The following is a 9,661-nucleotide window of genomic DNA, read 5'->3' on the forward strand; positions in this document are numbered from 1 at the left end:
GTGGGTAGATCACCTGAGGTCAGGAGTTTAAGACCAGCCCGACCAACATGGTGAAATCCCATCTTTACTGAAAATACGAAAAATTAGCCAGGTGCGGTGGCGGGCACCTGTAATCCCAGTCACTCAAGAGGCCAAAGCAGGAGGATCACCTGAACCTGGGAGGTGGAAGTTGCAGTGAGCTGAGATCGCGCCACTGCACTGCAGCCTGCGTGACAGAGTGAGACTCCGTCTCAAAAAAAGAAAAGAAACAGGGTCCCCTTTTGTTACCCAGGATGGCCTTGAACTGGGCTCAAGTGATCCTCCCACCTTAACCTCCCAAAGTGCTGGGATTACAGGTGTGCGCCCCCATGCTGGCATTTTGTTTAATATTTTTGTCCCTGCCCCAAGGACACCAGCCAAGGTTACAACACCTTACCCTCACATCTCACTTTCTGCATTACTGCTAAGCGTCCCTTGGTTGTTGTGAAAATGAAGACCCGGGGAACTGCTGACCATTTGCTCAGAAGAACATAAGGAGGGAACTTTTGGAGCCCCTGTTTCCAGGAACTGCCTCGAAGGCTGTGTGCTCCACGTAGAGCCCTGGCCCCATCAGCCCTCCCTGAGCCTATTCTTGAAAATCATGACAGCCACAAGCGGTCAGGCCTCAGGCCACAGGCCTGGGTACAGGGAAGGTGTCCGCTCTGAACTGGAGGAGGGGTGTTTCCCGCGGCTTCCACCTCCTTCCTGGCCCCCTGCAGCCACGTGGGCCCAGCCTATGCCGCTGCCTTTTGTCTGGTGGCACCAGCCAGGCCAAGAGTCTAAGCAGATTTCACGCAAATCCCCATCAAAAAGCACGAATCTGCCCAGTCAGCACAACCAGGCAGAGGCTGCCCCGTACACACGGCAAGGAAGAGGGACCTTTCCCCACTCAGGAGAGCCATGTGAGGCCTCAGAGAAGGGGCGAATGGGTCCAATCCTCAGCCCACACCCACAGCGGAGGGACAGCCCCGGGCGTACCGTTTTCTTTGTTAGGACTTAGGGCTCCCGAGTCCTTCCAGTCCCACTGTGGAGATGACAATTCCAGCCCCTCGTCAGCCCACGAGCTGGAAAACAGGAAGACAGTGGCTGTTATTTTTGAGACTGTGTTGTGAATGACTCTGAGGCTTTCCAGTGGTGGCAGGTGGCCACGCTCACGGAAGCAAGGTGACTCCTGGGATGTTTGATGTGCACGTGTGAATCTTAGATTACGAGGTTAGAAGGATGAGAAAAGACTCTCAGAATCAGCTACTTGTGCATTCGAGTCTTTCTTTCCTTCCTTCCTTCTCTCTCTCTCTCTTTTATATATATATAATTTTTTAAATTGCATTTAGGTTTTGGGGTACATGTGAAGAACATGCAAGATAGTTGCATAGGTACACACATGGCAGTGTGATTGGCTGCCTTCCTCCCCTTCACCTATATCTGGCATTTCTCCCCATGCTCTCTCTCCCCAACTCCCCTCTGTCCCTCCCTTATTCCCTCCAACAGACCCCAGTGTGTAGTGTTCCCCTCCCTGTGTCCATGTGTTCTCATTGTTCAACACCCGCCTATGAGTGAGAACATGCAATGTTTGATTTTCTGCTCTTGTGTCAGTTTGCTGAGAATGATGGTCTCCAGGTTCATCCATGTCCCTACAAAGGACACGAACTCATCATTTTTGATGGCTGCATAGTATTCCATGGTGTATATGTGCCACATTTTCCCTGTCCAGTCTATCATCGATGTCTCTCTCTCTTGCTTTTCTTTCTGAGACAGAATCTCATCTGTTGCCAGGCTGGAGTGCAATGGCGCAATCTCTGCTCACCACAACCTCCGCCTCCCGGGTTCAGTCGATTCTCCTGCCTCAGCCTCCCAAGTAGCTGGAGCTACAGGAGCCCACCACCATGCCTGGCTAATTTTTTGTATTTTTAGTAGAGACAGGGTTTCACAGTGTTAAGCCAGGATGGTCTCGATCTCCTGACCTCGTGATCTGCCCTTCCTGGCCTCCCAAAGTGCTGTATTACAGGCATGAGCCACCACGCCAGTCAGAGTCAGTATTTCTTTGAATGCTCAGAGGCCTCTTGTGGTGGACGATGACACCTGATTTCACAGGTGTGAAAATGGATGCTTAGGGAGACCCAGCAACCTGCCAAGGGCGTACAGCAAGGAGGGGCCAGGCCGGGCAGGGACTGGAGCTGAGTCTCCTAGTTCTAAGCAGAGCAGACTGCTTGGCAGGGCACTCAGGAACAGATTAAGAGAATTTTCCAACAAAGTTCCATTCTTTGAGCAAATGTGGATTTGCTATCTTAAAATATGTTAATAGCAAGCATGCACATGGCTGTTTGTGCCATGCTCTATTCCAAGGCCTTTACCAGCAGTGACTCATTTCATCATCTCCACAATTCTATGAAGCGAGCTCGGGTAATATGCAAATATTACATACAAGGAGGTCAAGGCACAGAGAGGTGGACGGACTTGCTTGAAATCGCAGAGGAGGGGAAAAGCTGGGGGTTCACACCTCGGATCTAACTCCAGGAGTGATGTCCTTAGCCACTGCCCTAGATCACAGAGACCAGACGGGAGACACAAAGAAGACAGAAGTCGGTTGGGCTGCCTGAATCATGTGAAGAGCAAAAACCCTAAAGGCCTGTGCATGGAGCAGCTCCTTATAAAGTGCTCCCCAGCAGCCAGAGGCAGCAGAGCCCAGGGCCAAGAGCTGGGGCCAAGGAGCCATGCTCTGCACATCCACTGGCTGTGTGACCTCGGCCAGCTATCTAACTAGCCTCACTTTCCCTATCTGTAAAATGTGGGTGACGACACCTGCTTCAGATGTTGGGCACCTAACAAACGGGGCTCTCAGAATGGTGGCTGCTCTTCCTGAGGGCGCAGCAACGGAGCTCTCACAGGCCTGCCTTTCTGTCCACTTCCACACACCTGCCAGACCCCAGCCCCGCCCCAACCCCTCTTCGAAAGCTGCAGTAAATTTGGAGGGATGATGCACCCATGCAGAAGCTGCCAAGCTCACTTGGTGGCACCATCTATGGGCCACAGGGGGCCTGTGATTTCTGCCTATGGCCTTTTTAAAAGTCATAAAGGGGTCACAACTGTTTCTTCAGGTTACTTCTCTCATTTAGACACCCAAACCCTCAATGCTTATGCCTTCAAAGAGGGAACTACTGTTTCAGCTCCTCCCATGCTGAAACCGTGAGCGTGAAGATTTAGGAGCTAGAGACAGAGGTGCCTATGGAAACAGTGTCTCATTTCTTCATTTCCTTTTTTTTTTTTTTAGACGGAGTCTCACTCTGTCACCCAGGCTGGAGTGCAGTGGCCCGGCCTCAGCTCACTGCAGCCTCTACCTCCCAGATTCAAGTGATTCTCCTGCCTCAGCCTCCCGAGTAGCTGGGATTACAGGCGTGTGCCATCAAGTCTGGCTAATTTTTGTAGTTTTAGTAGAGACAGGGTTTTGCCATATTGACCAGGTTGGCCTCAAACTCCTGGGCTCAAGTGATTCCCCCACCTCGGCCTCCCAAAGTGCTGGGATTACAGGCATGAGAGCCACCGTGCATGGCTATCATTTCTTTATTTTATCATTCATTCATTCATTCATTCACTCAACAACTGTTTCTGGAGCACCTACTCCTCGCCGGGGAACAGGCTAAGCACTGTCAGAGTGGTGAATAACATGGACACGGTTTCTGCCACTTGGGATATTCTAAAGGGAAGACACCATGAAACCCCATATCATGCACCTAATCACTCAGTTACAAGTGCAGAGGAGAAAAATACCACAGGGCCCTCAGGGCATGTAACTGGATGGCAGCCACTCAGGGGGAACAGGGGCTTCCGAGGAGTGAAAGGCAACCTGGGAGATGGAGACGAGGAGATGGATGAGGGGAGAGAATGGACACCCGTCCGGGCCATGGGTAGGCCTGGGGAAGGAGAGAGAGCTGCGTGGGAGTCTAAAGGAAGCTGGTGTTAGCTGGACAAGAGCGAACCAGGACAGATGTGAGCAAGACCGGCCCGGGAGGAGCCTGTAGGACCGTGTTCTCGGAGCAATGGGAGGTGCTCACAGGTTTCAGCAGGAAGTGTCATGCTGAGACGTGTATTGTAGGAAGACCATTTAGGCTGTTTTATGGGAATAGATGGAAAGAGTGGAACCCAGTGTAGGACAGCAGGGGCGTGGACTAGAGCACTGGAAGCGGAAAGGAGCTGGACTCGGCACCATCGATATCCCTCCCGGGTTTCTTGGATGTGCGTCTGGGAATGTAGGGGACTCCACTGAGACAGTGACAGGAGCAGGTTGTTTTGCAGCTCCCTGTCCACTCAGCTGTTTCTCCACCAGAGTCATCAGCGGCAGCCAAAGCAGCATCAAGTAGCATCTTCATAGCCTCTGCACTTAGGTAAGCCATCAAAATATGGAGACAGTTGCTATGCTTGAGCAGAGTGCTGGTGTCAGAGCTGATCCACCACTACATTACAGAGGGCCTGGGGGGCTTTTTATTTGGAAAGCAGAACTCAAGCTTGAACTCTTGACTCTTTCAACAGAACCATTGTGTCTTTAGCTCTTGACATCTGAGAAAAAGTCTTTTTCTTCTCCCAGAAGTTCTTTCCTGATCAGCCGGGTTATTGCAGGCAGCGGTGATCTGCAGTACCTTTCTGACGCTTGCCATGGGCCTGTGGGGAAGGTGCTTTTATTCGCCCTACATTACAGTGACAGAAACCAAGGCTCAGAGATGATAATGTCTGATCCAAGACCACGTGTCTAGTAAGTAGCAGATCTGGGATTCCAGGACACGTCAACTGCTTTGTGTGTGCCCTTCCCCCGCCATTCTCAATCTTTCTCTTCTCTGCTCTTCAGCCCAGAAAGCAGATCTCTAGGATCTCATCCCTTTGGCTCCCTTGGATTTGGCCAGTGGGAGGCACTAGCAGGAGCTCAGAGGCTGGCAGGAGACAGAGGCCAGGGCACCCATCACCCTCCCCTCAGCGCCAAGCACATTGGGCTTGCTTCTGGCAGTGGCTCCGTTCTCATGCTACGGTCTTGGCTCCTATCTGCAGACTTTGTCCATGCTGTGGCCCTGGCTCGCAAACTCCAGAGACACTGTTCTCTCCTCTTACCACTCCTGCAGCTTGCTGGCTGCTCCGGCATCTCATTTGGATCCCTCTGGCCTGCCCATCCTTTATGAAGAGCCCCTTCATTTCTCTGGATGTGCCACCCTTCCCTGATGGCATACGCCCATCAGAAAGTCATCAGTCACTGAGAAACCTTGAGTCACACAAGAGAAAGAGGGCTTTGGAGCCAGAAGGTCCTGGGTTTTCTCATTGAGCCTCAGTTTCCTCATCTATGCAATGGGCACTGTAAGAGCTGCCTACCTTCTTGTCTTTCAAAGCGTGGTCGTGGATCAGGAGCATGAGCATCACCCTCCAGCCTGTGAGAAATGCAGGCGGGCTGAGTGTGGTGGCTCACACCTGTAGTCCCAGCACTTGGGGAGGCTAAGGCAGGACAACTACTTCAGCTCAGGAGTTTGAGACCAGCCTAGGCAACACAGAGAGACCCTGTCTCTACAAAATATTTAAAAATTAGCCAGTTAGGGAAGAAAAATAAATAAATCATGCAGACTCTTAGCCCCCAACCCAGGACCTTCTAAATCAGAGTTAACATTTGAACGAATCCCTAAGGAGTTTATGTGTACATTGCTTTTTGAAAAGACCAACTCCACCTGAAAAGAATTCCTGTTTGGATTAAATAAGAGTTAAAGTTCCTGGTACATTTTGATTTTCATAAAGGTTAATTTCCTTCCTGTACCCTTCCTTTCTTTCCACAAGAATGTAGAAAGTTTTTTGTTTTGTTTTGTTTTGAGACAGGGTCTTACTCTGTCACCCAGGCTGAGTACAGAAGCATGGTCACAGCTCATCACAGCCTCAGCCTCCTGGGCTCAAGTGATTCTCCCATTTCAGCCTCCTGAGTAGTTCAGACCACAGGCACGTGCCACCACACCCAGACAATTTTTCTGTTTTCTACAGAGACAGGATTCCACTGTGTTACCCAGACTAGACTTCAACTCCCGGTCTCAAGCAATCCTCCCACCTCAGCCTCCAAAGCGCTGGGATTACAGGTGTGAGCTCCTGCATCTGGCTGGAAGGTAGAAACTAGATGCCCCTCCTGACCTGCCCTCCTGATAAACCCTGAGGAGCTGGTCGTTGCCCGAATGCCTGCCCTTCACATGCGTGATTGTATTTCATCCTCACAGTGTCCCTCAAAGTAGAAATGATGGGCACCACGTGACAGTTGAGGAAACAGATGCTCGCGGATCTTGCCTAAGATCTCTGTGGCCAACACCCAAGTCAGATGCATGACTTGTCCAAGTTCACTGCGGGGGAGGCAGGTCTGGGAACCAAGTCCGTCTGACAGCACAGCCCTCGTTCCCACCACTGCGCTCTGCTCCCTCTCCCGTGGAGGCTGCTACAGTCTGGGACCCAGGGTTGGTTCACTGTGTTTCTTTTCGTTTGTTTGTTTCTTTTTTTTTGAGATGGAGTTTCACTCTTGTTGCCCAGGCTGGAGTGCAATGGCTTGATCTCAGCTCACTGCAACCTCCGCCTCCCGGGTTCAAGCTATTCTCCTTCCTCAGCCTCCTGAGTAGCCAGTATTACATTCACCCGCCACCACACCCAGCTAATTCTGTAGTTTTAGTAGAAGCAGGGTTTCACCATGTTGGCCAGGCTGGTATCGAACTCCTGACCTCAGGTGATCCACCCGCCTTGGCCTCCCAAAGTGCTGGGATTACAGGCGTGAGCCACCCAGCCTGGCCGGTTCATGGTGTTTCTAAGCACCATGCCTGCTCATGCACTCATTCATTTGCTCATCCATTCACCTCTTCCAAAAGCTGGGAGATGTGGCATCCTTCCCAGGTGAACAGGTTCCCCGCCCCCACCCCCAGGTCAGTCTTGACACTCCAGACAAACGCACCCTCCAAGCGGACAAGCCAGAACCTAAACAAAAGGAACCCCAAAAATGTTACCAACTTGCAAACTGATTGCAAATTGAAAATGTATTGCAGCTTGACATGTATCGAAAATGATGGCAACTGGCTGTTGGGGCTGCATTTCTGGCCACGTGTCCCTCTGCTTGCTGAAATCACTCCATTCTCATTCTCTCATTCACAAGCTTAGAGCACTCACTGGGGCGGCGAATGTTAACACAGCCGTGACCTTTCCAGGAAAGAATGACCATGCGCCTCCACATTCCCGAGAGGAATTCCCCAGGAGCAGCTGAGGAGCTTGGTACCATTTCTGAAAGCACATTCTTGGCTACTTAACATCTCACGTCCATATTTAGGAGTTCTTTATTGTGTCTTGTTGCATTCACGTGTGGTTCCCTTTCAGGGGCGAGGCCTCAGTTCCAGGATATGTGGGTCGTTTCCTGCCTGCAGCCCCGTAGGAAGAGAGGTAGTGGTGCCTTCTGACAATCTCCACGGTAGGGGTGTTGGAGCCAAGGCCAGGGCGGGAGGGAAGCTGCCGCTGAGGATGTGGCATGGCACCAGGAACGTGACCTTGTCACTGTCAGAACATCATGGCTGCATGTTCATGTGGCAAAACTTAGAAGCGTATTCATTTTTTCCTTATGAACATAACATAACCACCTTCCAGAAAAAAGAAACAAGAAACCTCACACAGGTGATGCTGGGAGGCCCAAAGCACACCCCCACATTCACAGATTTGCTAAAAGAATTCATGGGCTTGGGCCGGGTGTGGTGGCTCACGCCTGTAATCCAAGCACTTAAAAGGCCAAGGCAGGCGGATCACCTGAGGTCCGGAGTTCAAGACCAGCCTGACCAACATGGTGAAACCCCGTCTTTAAAAAAAAATAAAAATAAAAATTCATGGGCTTCAGTATATTCAGGTACCTGTATTTGTGGCTAAGATTTAGTTACAACGGTGCAGTAAGGATACACAGTCAGATCAAAAGGTTGAAACCACAGAGGTAGAGTGCAGGAGTCCGTGTGAGGCTCTCTCGTGCTCTCCCCTCCTCATGGAGGGTTGCACAGAGCACATTCCACCCCTGTCAACAAATGCAGCCACCTGTCTGCAAGCCTCTGTCTGAGGGAGCCCATCACAGACTCAGCACTCCACAGCTTTTCTTTTCTTTTTTTTTTTTTGAGACGGAGTTTCGCTCTTGTTACCCAGGCTGGAGTGCAATGGCGCGATCTCAGCTCACCGCAACCTCCGCCTCCTGGGTTCAGGCAATTCTCCTGCCTCAGCCTCCTGAGTAGCTGGGATTACAGGCACTCGCCACCGTGCCCAGCTAATTTTTTGTAGTTTTTAGTAGAGACGGGGTTTCACCATGTTGACCAGGATGGTCTCGATCTGCCGACCTCGTGATCCACCCGCCTTGGCCTCCCAAAGTGCTGGGACTACAGGCTTGAGCCACCGCGCCCGGCCACTCAACAGCTTTTCTAAGCATTGCTCCCCTGGGCACCTTCTCCTTAGCACGTACCAAATTCCAGACTCCCAGGAGGAGAGCACCTGTTTAGCATGAACCCCACCGTTTGTGGTCTAGGCACAGTGAATCCCTTTTATCATTTAGGAAACAGCTCAAGTGCCACGTTCCCAGACACCAGTCAAGAGCCGACCTAGCAAGCAGGTCGTCCTAAAGACTGCAGTCTCAGGCCTGCTCTGCTAACTCCAGCTGCACATACAGACAGCTGGAGTGTGGCCACCCCTAGCACTTCTGCGAATTGCCCTCCTTCCTTTCTTTTCATAACCTGTGAATATTTATACATCTTAATTATAATCTTGTCATATGAAGCGAAACAACACGGAATTATACAATTTTGTATTCTTTTTTCCACTGGATATAATTTTTTTTCTTTTTTGAGACAGTCTTGCTCTGTTGCCCAGGCTGGAGTGCAGTGGTGCGCTTTTGGCTGACGGCAACCTCTGCCTCCCAGGTTCCAGTGATCCTCCTACCTCCGCCTCCCAAATTACTGGGACTACAGGCGCATGCCACTGCGCCTGGCTATTATTTCTAATTTTTAGTAGAGACAGGATTCTGTCATGTTGGCCAGGCTGGTCTTGAACTGACCTCCAGTGAACTGCCCACCTCAGCCTCCCGAAGTGCGGGGATTACAGGCGTGAGCCGCTGCACCCGGCCTCATAACGCAACTTTTAATGGCTGAATTCATGCACGCGTCCGGCCAGCATTTACTAGATGAGTGCTATTCCCTTCAGCAGATGTTCTGTGATTTATTACAGTCCTGGCTGTCTCTCTGAAGTTCATTGTTTATGCATCTATTGTGTGCAAGCCTGAAAAAGCAGGCGAGCTCTGCTCACTAAAGAGCGGGGGAAACGGCTTTATTTCAGGTCTGGTGAACAAACTAGCCTGATGTCAGCCCCAGCCAGGACGCTAGGATGGATTATGAAGCGGAGGGCCTGGAAGACTAAACACTTGGAAAAGAAATAGGGAATGTTCACTACGAACTGGCGTGAATTAGTAATAATATCAATAATTGGCATCACTCCATGCCAGGAAACTTTATCTAATTAGCTCCAGATAACAAAAGATCGAATTATCTCCCTGTGCCTCACAGCCATCTTGGGGGATAAGAAATACTGTCATTCTCATTTTACAGCTGAGGGAAAGGGAGGCTCAGACAGGTTAAGTGACTTT

This window comes from Callithrix jacchus, chromosome 20, assembly GCF_049354715.1.
Source record: "Callithrix jacchus isolate 240 chromosome 20, calJac240_pri, whole genome shotgun sequence".
In the NCBI taxonomy this organism is placed as follows: domain Eukaryota; kingdom Metazoa; phylum Chordata; class Mammalia; order Primates; family Cebidae; genus Callithrix; species Callithrix jacchus.